This window comes from Lycium barbarum, chromosome 3 (genome assembly GCF_019175385.1).
Source record: "Lycium barbarum isolate Lr01 chromosome 3, ASM1917538v2, whole genome shotgun sequence".
NCBI classification, from domain to species: Eukaryota; Viridiplantae; Streptophyta; class Magnoliopsida; order Solanales; family Solanaceae; genus Lycium; species Lycium barbarum.
Window position 1 is genome coordinate 97,458,119 of NC_083339.1, and position 8,977 is coordinate 97,467,095.

The following is an 8,977-nucleotide window of genomic DNA, read 5'->3' on the forward strand; positions in this document are numbered from 1 at the left end:
TAGAGGTCAAAGTAAATAGCTTCAGTGAAGGTCTAGTGGAAGCATCGCTAGTCGAGGAGGCTACTTGGGAGACTGAGTCTGATATGCACAGTAGATATCCCCAGCTTTTCACTCAGTCAGGTACCCTCCCTATTGTTTCCTTCCTTGTTCGTTCGAGGACGAACGATTGTTTAATTGGTAATTGATGTATTGACCCGTTAGGTCGTTATATGTCTTTTGACCATTTTACCCCTATTGACCTATTCCCGAGGCTATAAGCAGTTCTAGTGAAAACTGCAGGATTTAGAACCCTTAAGTGAAAGTATTTGACCAATAGTTGACTTTTGGGTAAACGAACCTTTTTAAAAGTTTCATCGATTCTGTGAGGTCTGGAGGGTCGATTATGACTTGGTAAGGGTGGATGGTTCAGTTCCCGAGGCGTTTGGTTGCGTTTTAGGTACTTGGTTGGAAACTTGGTTTTATTTGTTTAGGGGTTGACATGGTAAATTAGACCTCCGTTGGGAATTCTGAGGCCACGGGTAAGTTCGGAGTGTTTATATGTGTGTGCATATCCGGTTTGTTTATAGGAGGCCTCGAATTCATTTCGGGATTTTAGGATAGACTTGTGAGAAACCAGATTTTGCTGGTTCTGGTGTGACCGCCACGGCGGGCATAGTGCCGCCACAGCAGTACCGCCATGGCGGGGTTTTGACCACCATAGCGGTGGAATGGGCTTTCTTGTTTTTGCTATGGCGGATGGTCTGACTGCCATAGCGAGGTAGCTATGGCGCAGTCATGGCCGTCACGGCGGGGGGATGGACTTTAACGAGTTTCGCTATAGTGGAAGGACCGACCGCTACAGGGGGATCTCCATACCAATCCTGGTGACCGCTGCAGCGGATCGACGGGAGCAGAAACCCCTTTTAGATTCCTAAGTTCGAACAATCAGTCCAACACTTCCAAAACCTAATTCTAAGATCTTGGGGTGGTGAATATTGAAGAGACTTGGTGGAATCATCTTTGAGGGTAAGTTCTAAACCTTTATCTTGCTTATCTACCTACCTTCCTTGAGTATCCATGGTGGTTTAAGGTCCTAGAGTGTTGGGTGTTGAGACTTAAGACTCCTAATCATGAAACCCTAAGTATAAATTGGTTATTGTTGATTAACTTAATGTTTTTATCTTATAGAAGTGTAGATTAACACATTCTAGGATAGATTTGTTCTATAATTCCAGAACCTATTTATGAGACTTAGGGTTTCACCCAAATTTGGGGGTTTTGACTAATTTATGAAATTGAAGTGTCTAAAGTGATTAGAAACCCATGAATTTGAGGATTATGATTTGGACTAAGGGTAGGGTAATTTCACCCTTAATTTTCGATTTACCCATATGATTAGTTAGGGTATTTTGGGTATTCTTCCCCAAATCGATTCTTCTTCTAATTAGATGGTCTATTACTTACTTAGTGTTGCTATTGTTAGACTTTGAGCGTTCTGAGGCATTACATAAAGGGAAAGCTCGGGTGGAGTAGCTCGCATTCCAGTTCTGCGTTCGAGGTAAGTTATGGCTTACTTGAGTTAGACATTGATTAGTCGATTAAATATCTAGTAGAATTGACGGGAGAAAGCATGATTAGGCCTTCGGGCATGAAGTATGGTTGGATATTACCTAGGTTGGTATGACTTCTGATTATGTGGGCTTATCGCCATTACTTTATGTATTGAACCATAAGGTGTACTTGTTGTGTTATTGGAAGGAAGGGGTTGATATATATAGTCTTCGTGTTAATTGAGATAGCTTGTATGTTTCATGTTATTATTGAGTTGATTTATTTGAGTCTTGTTATGACTAATGGCATTGTGACCTGTACTTGTTGGGCATTGATATTACTGATTGATCATGCTTACATTGGAGTGGTGCTTCACTTGGGTTCTAGACTTAAACCATATCTTGAGACTAAGCTTGGGTACGGACATTTATATATATAAGGTACGTTTAACAGGGGGTAAGGATATGGCCTAGTTATGGGCTCGGGATCTGAGGTCAGTTCCGAAATGAGTGGTACATGAAAACCATGGGTCCCCCGCTGGTGATGACTATCGTGCAAACATGGCCTTTAGCATGTGTGTACAATTGAGATACTTATCATTGGTTGCATTGCATTGGACATAATCTTATTCCTGTGATTCCTGTTGATTGGTTGTTGTTGTTGTGTTGTTATGCCTATCTATTTATCTTGCTAATTTTACGAATGTATGCATGATACTAATCTTAGTCGGCCTATGATATCTACCGGTACATAATGTTTATACTGATACTACCTTGCTGCACCCTTTTTAAGTGCAGATTGCGTTTCAGAGTTGTCTTCTAGACCTCGCATCTAGCCTGAGGCTACTTCCTGACCAGATCCGAGGGTGAGCTCATATCCATGCCATGCCGCTCGGAGATCTCTCTTTATTTGATGTCTATTCCATTTCTAGACATTATTGTTATATTCAGACACTTATGTATTTCTTAGACATTACTTATGGTAGAGTCCTTGTACGATGACTTTCGGATTTTGGGGTTGTAATATGTAGTATTTCCGCATTATTTTATTATATATGGCATGACTTAGACATTTATTATTAATTCTGGTGTTCTTTAAGTAGTAATTGATTAAATGAATGATTAATTGGTTAAGGGGATGGTTCGCCCACCAAGGGGGTTAGTGTGGGTGCCATCACGACGGGTTGGGTCGTGACAACAATTGTTCATCCGCCTTTGGTTTGGCCAGCATTGGTGGTGTTACACCTCGGAAATTTCTCCGTACTTGTATGATGAGTGGAATGATGAAGAGTTTGAGTGAATGATGTTTTATTAAGTCGGGAATGGCTAATTAAGAATTTTTGGAAATAAGAAAGTCGCGGAAAATTTTTCAGCCCAGTGGTCGTATATGGCACTATACGGCCCATAAAGTGATTTACGGACCGTATAGTGCAATCGTCCTTCAGCTTGCCAAAAATCTCAAGTTCTGCCCAGTGATGATATGGTTAAATACGACCCAGTTTACGGCCCGTAAACTGGTTTACGGTCCGTAAACCAGGTCGTAAACTGCCATGTTCCTCAGCCAAAACTTTCTGTTTCTGGGATGATTAAAAACGACCATGGAGGACGGACCGTAAATCAAAATACGGTCCGTATATGGTGGTTTACGACCACTGTTCATCCCGACGAGAATTCATTAAAGATCAGATTTGTGATTTTTAAAGGGGACTTAAGCCTCATTTTAACTCATTATTCATTCAACCAACTCAAGAAACTTCTAGACCTCTCCACATACTTCATCCATAGAAATCCCAAAGAATCAAAAGAACATCAAGACCAACAACACCAAATTCATGAAATCAAGTGTAAGAACACAACAAAGGATCATCTAAGTGAAGAAATTCCCAAGAAGGTGGAACTAGGGTTTTGGCTAATTGAAGTATTTCAACTTAAGGATTGTTCAACCATCATCCAAGGTAAGTTTCATGATTTTTCCATGTTGTTTGAAGTATTGGAAAGCTTAGACACTTGAAATGTAGAAGAACATAAAAATGGGTCATTATTGAATGAATAGTGACATAAATGAATGATAGTGGAATGGAACTATGAATATTGAAGTGTTGTGAGTACTAATACGTTATAAATGATGTTTATATCATGAAACAAGCATTAAACGCATGAAAACGCAAGGACGAGCTAGAAGTAGAAATAAGGGAAAATTGGAGAAAAATGGTGAATTTTGCCAAATGTACGTAAATGACGATTGTCGATTATGATATTGCGAGTAATATTATGAATGTTGGAAGTTAATGTAAAACATGAGAAAAGTGGTATGAGTGAAGGAAGCGTTGTCCTACTTCTCCTAGAATTAGCGACGCGTTCTTATAGTCAGTTACTAATGTTGATACGAATTCTCTTATGAAGGTAACGACGTGATATCGACGGAGAACAAGTGGGCGATATCTTAGCTAAACGACCAAGGTATGTGAGGCTAGTCCTTCTTTATAATGGCATGAATCTTTTAGCTTGAATCCCTATTCCTTTCATGAGTTCTTGCATTCCAAGGAGTTAAAAGCTTATACATATGAATGTCTATATGAGATAAGTTATACAATATGATGACACTAGAATGATGATGATGTTATTCCTTGCCTACACTCACCTTATGTACTAGTCCTTTCAAGGTGAGACAGAATGTCCATAATGGTCCCATAATGTAATCGGGGGATCACAACCTTACGTCACCCCGATAGAGTAAAGTTGATCATGAGTCTTATATACGCATTATGATAAGATAAGTATTTTACGATAAGCATATTACTATGAGTATTTACGTTAAGCATGTCATGATTGCATTCACACCGGGCCTAGTTGGCCGAGCAGACACCGCTTCGGCGGGCGGCGATACGGATACACCACGACCTACGGGCGTGGGCAGACACCACTAGTGGGCGGCATGAGATGGTACTCCGGACGCGGGAGGCCTGGAAGAGGGCTAATATTCTTGATTATGACACCGTTCCGACATGGACGGGCAGCTTGCATACGATGCATACATGTTATGATGATGATTATGAGTAAGATAGCATGCATTACTTCATTTATGATTATCAGTCAGATCCAGATGTCTCATGTTGATGTTATCCTCATATTATTGATGTTTCCTTTCATTATGTATGCCTCTCATACGCGGTACAATATTCGTACTGACGTCCTTTCTTCGGACGCTGTGTTCATGCCCACAGGTAGACAGGGAGGAGAGCTTGGCCCAAGTCCTCAGTAGCTGTCAGCTGATAGATAGCACTCCATTGTTCGGAGGTGCTTATGGCTATTCTTTTGATGTACATTCATATATGCATATTTTGGGCATGACGGAGTCTTGTTCCGTCTATGTATTCATTATGTTAGTAAAGGCTCGTAGATACGCGGTGTGGGTTAGATGGTCTCACAAGATGTCTTCATATGTATATATATTATTTTGATGGCCAAGAGGCAAATGTATATAAAGTATTTATGTTTTGATTAAATATGATTTTCCTACAATTATTATGTAAAATTGATTAAAGAGTATTAAATGAGCTAGAAAAGTAGTAGAGTGAGCGGTGCTCGGTAACTAGCTCCGGGTACCCGTCGCGGCCCCTAGCTGGGTCGTGACAGAAGTGGTATCAGAGCAGTTCGTCCTAGGAAGTGTCTACGAGCCGTGTCTAGTAGAGTCTTGTTTATGGTGTGTTGCGCGCCATGCTAATAAACAAGAGGCTACATGGCATTTAGAAAAATGACCATCTTTCTTCTCATGAGATCGTGTGATAGAGCCATGTCTAGGATTATATCATTCCTAAAAGTCCGTTATGGTTTCAGAAAAATGCCGCCGAAAGGAAAAGCTACAGCCGCCCAGAAAAGCAAAGCTACCACAAAGAGGCAGGCGGAAAGAGAGCCTCCGGCAAATGTAGAGGAAAGTGAATCGCAAAGTGAGGTCGCGCCCAATGTAGAAGAGCAGGGAGGAGCCTCAGCTCCGATTCCTCCACCGGCTGCTTCGGGTCAACAAGTGTCCGAGGCCATACATTTATTGATACAGTTGGTTGCCACTCAGGCATAACGACAGAATGCAGGCACAAGTGATCGTTCGGCTAGTACAAGAGCCCGTGATTTCCTTACTCTAAACCCTCCAGAAATTTTCGGGTCGAAGCCGAATGAGGACCCACAAGGTTTTATCGATGAGATGTTCCGGACGCTGAAACTTATGCATGCTTCTGAGACCGAATCCGTGGAGTTGGCCTCATATAGACTTCGCGACGTGGCGGTACTATGGTATAAAAATTGGGTGATATCAAGAGGAGAGAATGCTCCACCTCCCGTGTGGCAAGAGTTTGCAGATGCCTTTATTTGTCATTACTTGCCACCTGAAGTCCGCCGAGCTAGAGCGGGAAGGTTCTTGAATTTGAAGCAGGGAAGCATGAGTGCCCGAGAGTATAGTATGCAATTCAACTCATTGGCCCGGTATGCTCCGGTTATGGTGGCTGACATGGGAGACCGAGTCTATAGATTTGTGAGTGAGTTAGGACCCCACTTGTTGAGAGATTGTCTGACAGCCTCTTTGCAAGACGGGATAGATATTTCCCGGATACAGGCCCATGCTCAGAACCTCGAGGAACGACAACGACAGCAGAGAAGTGATCGTGAGGGTGACAAAAGACAAGGTAAGAGGGATAGATCTATGGGGGAGAGCAGTGAGTACCGAGGGGGACCGAAAACAGACGCATTCTAGGCACTCAGGTCAGTCAGCGACCAGTGCACCTTCCAGATTCTCGGATAGGAGATTTGATCGTTCTTTTTCAGTCAGGCCAGGGGCAGAGTTCGAGGGCCTCAGATTCGCAGTCTAGGGGAGACTTTAGCCAGAGGAGACCTCCAGTACCGCGGTGTAGCCAGTGTGGCAAATTACATTCCGGACAGTGTCGTCAGGGTTCGGATGCTTGTTATGCTTGCGGGCAGGTTGGTCATATGATGAGAGATTGCCCTTCAGCGAGAGATAGAGCGGGGACTCAGCCCACAGGTTCAACAGCGGGGTCTTCTTCAGCGCGCCCGACAGCACAGACTCCTCAGATTACAGCAGGCAGAGGCAGAGGTAGAGGGGGAGCATCCACTTCAGGTGCTGTTCAGCCCCGTGTATATGCCTTAGCTGGGCGATAGGATCTTGAGTCTTCCCCAGACGTCGTCACAGGTACGTTGACTATATTTTCCCGTGATGTATATGTTCTGATTGATCCGGGTTCTACCTTCTTATATATTACTCCGTATATCGCTGATTGTGTTGGGGTGAGACCCGAGCCGATTAAACCTTTCGAGGTATTCACTCCGGTTGGTGATCCTGTAATAGCGAGGCAAGTATATAAGAACTGTGTAGTCATTATACGTGATCATCAGACAAGGGCTGATTTGATTGAACTTGAGATGATAGATTTTGACGTAATTATGGGTATGGATTGGTTGGCATTGTGTTATGCTAATGTTTGTTGCCGGACAAAGGTGGTTCGATTCCAATTTCCGGGAGAGCCCATACTTGAGTGGAAGGGTAATACAGTTTCCCCAAAGGGTAGGTTTATTTCCTACCTTAAGGCGAGAAAGATGATAGCCAAAGGTTATATTTGTCATCTAGTTCGGGTTCATGACACGGAAGCGGAAGTGCCAACTTTTTAGTCTGTCCCGGTAGTGAATGAATTCCAGATGTGTTTCCTGACGAGTTACCAAGCCTTCATCCAGAAAGGGATATTGATTTCACCATTGATGTATTACCAAACACCGAGCCTATCTCTATTCCTCCTTATCGAATGGCTCTAGCAGAACTGAATGAGCTAAAAGCACAGCTAAAAGATTTACTTGAGAAGGGTTTCATCAGGCCCAGTTCCTCGCCATGGGGAGCACCAGTCTTGTTCGTAAGGAAGAAAGACGGTTCGTTACGAATGTGTATTGATTACGATAGCTGAACAAAGTGACGGTGAAGAACAGATATCCCCTTCCTGGAATTGACGACTTGTTCGATCAATTGCAAGGTGCTAAATGGTTCTCCAAGATAGATCTGAGATTAGGTTATCATCAGGTGAGAATTAGGGAAACGGATATTCCCAAGACTGCCTTCAGGACAAGATATGGTCACTACGAGTTTCGAGTAATTTCGTTCGGGTTGACGAATGCCCCGACAGTGTTTATGAATTTAATGAAAATGTGTTTAGGCCGTTCTTGGATCTCTTTGTGATAGTGTTCATCGACGATATCCTAGTATATTCTCGCACAGAGTCAGAACATGCAGATCATCTAAGAATTGTTCTTGGCGTTCTTCGAGATCGGGAATTGTATGCAAAGTTTTCAAAGTGCGAGTTTTGGTTTAATTATGTTGCATTCCTGGGTCATATTATTTCAGATGATGGTATCCGAGTCGACACTCAGAAAATAGAAGCTGTGAAGACTTGGCCAAGACCTACGACGCCTACAGAAGTTCATAGTTTCCTTGGGTTAGCAGGATATTATAGAAGATTTGTAGAGGGCTTCTCATCTATTTCAGCCCCATTGACAAAGCTAACCCAGAAGTCGGCTAAATTCCAGTGGAGTGATGCCTGTGAGCGTAGCTTCCAAGAGTTGAAAAACAGGTTGACCTCAGCGCCAGTGCTAACACTTCCAGAAGGATCGGATGGCTATGTAGTATATTGTGACGCCTCCGGTGTGGGATTAGGATGTGTATTGATGCAGAATGGGAAAGTTATTGCATATGCTTCGAGACAGTTGCGAAAACATGAACAGAATTATCCCACTCATGATCTTGAGCTAGCTGCGGTCATTCATGCATTGAAAATGTGGAGACACTACTTATATGGTGTGCATGTGGATATCTATACGGATCACAAAAGCCTTCAATATATTTTCAAACAGAAGGAGTTGAACCTGCGGCAAAGGCGATGGTTAGAATTACTGAAGGATTACGATGTGAACATTCTATATCATCCAGGGAAGGCGAATGTAGTAGCAGATGCACTTAGCCGCCGATCGATGGGTAGTTTATGTGGAGTCCCTTCGGAAAAGCGATAAATGGTTCGTGAGGTCCATCGGTTAGCAAGTCTCGGCGTACGTCTAATTGATTCAGGAGATGCAAGTATTAGCATCAATGACCCCACAGTTTCATCATTGAATCTAGAAGTGAAGGAACGACAATATGAAGATCCTCAGTTAAGCCACTATCGAGATCTATCTCAGGAAAAGGAAAAGTCTCCATTCGAAGTTTCCATAGAAGGGGTTCTTAGATATCAAGGCCGGTTATGTGTACCGTATGTGGCAAACTTGCGCCAACGGATTTTAGAGGAAGCACATTATTCCCGGTATTCTATTCATCCAGGTGCAACTAAGATGTACCATGATCTTAAATCGATATATTGGTGGGATGGCATCAAGCGAGACATAGAAGAATTTGTAGCACAGTGCCC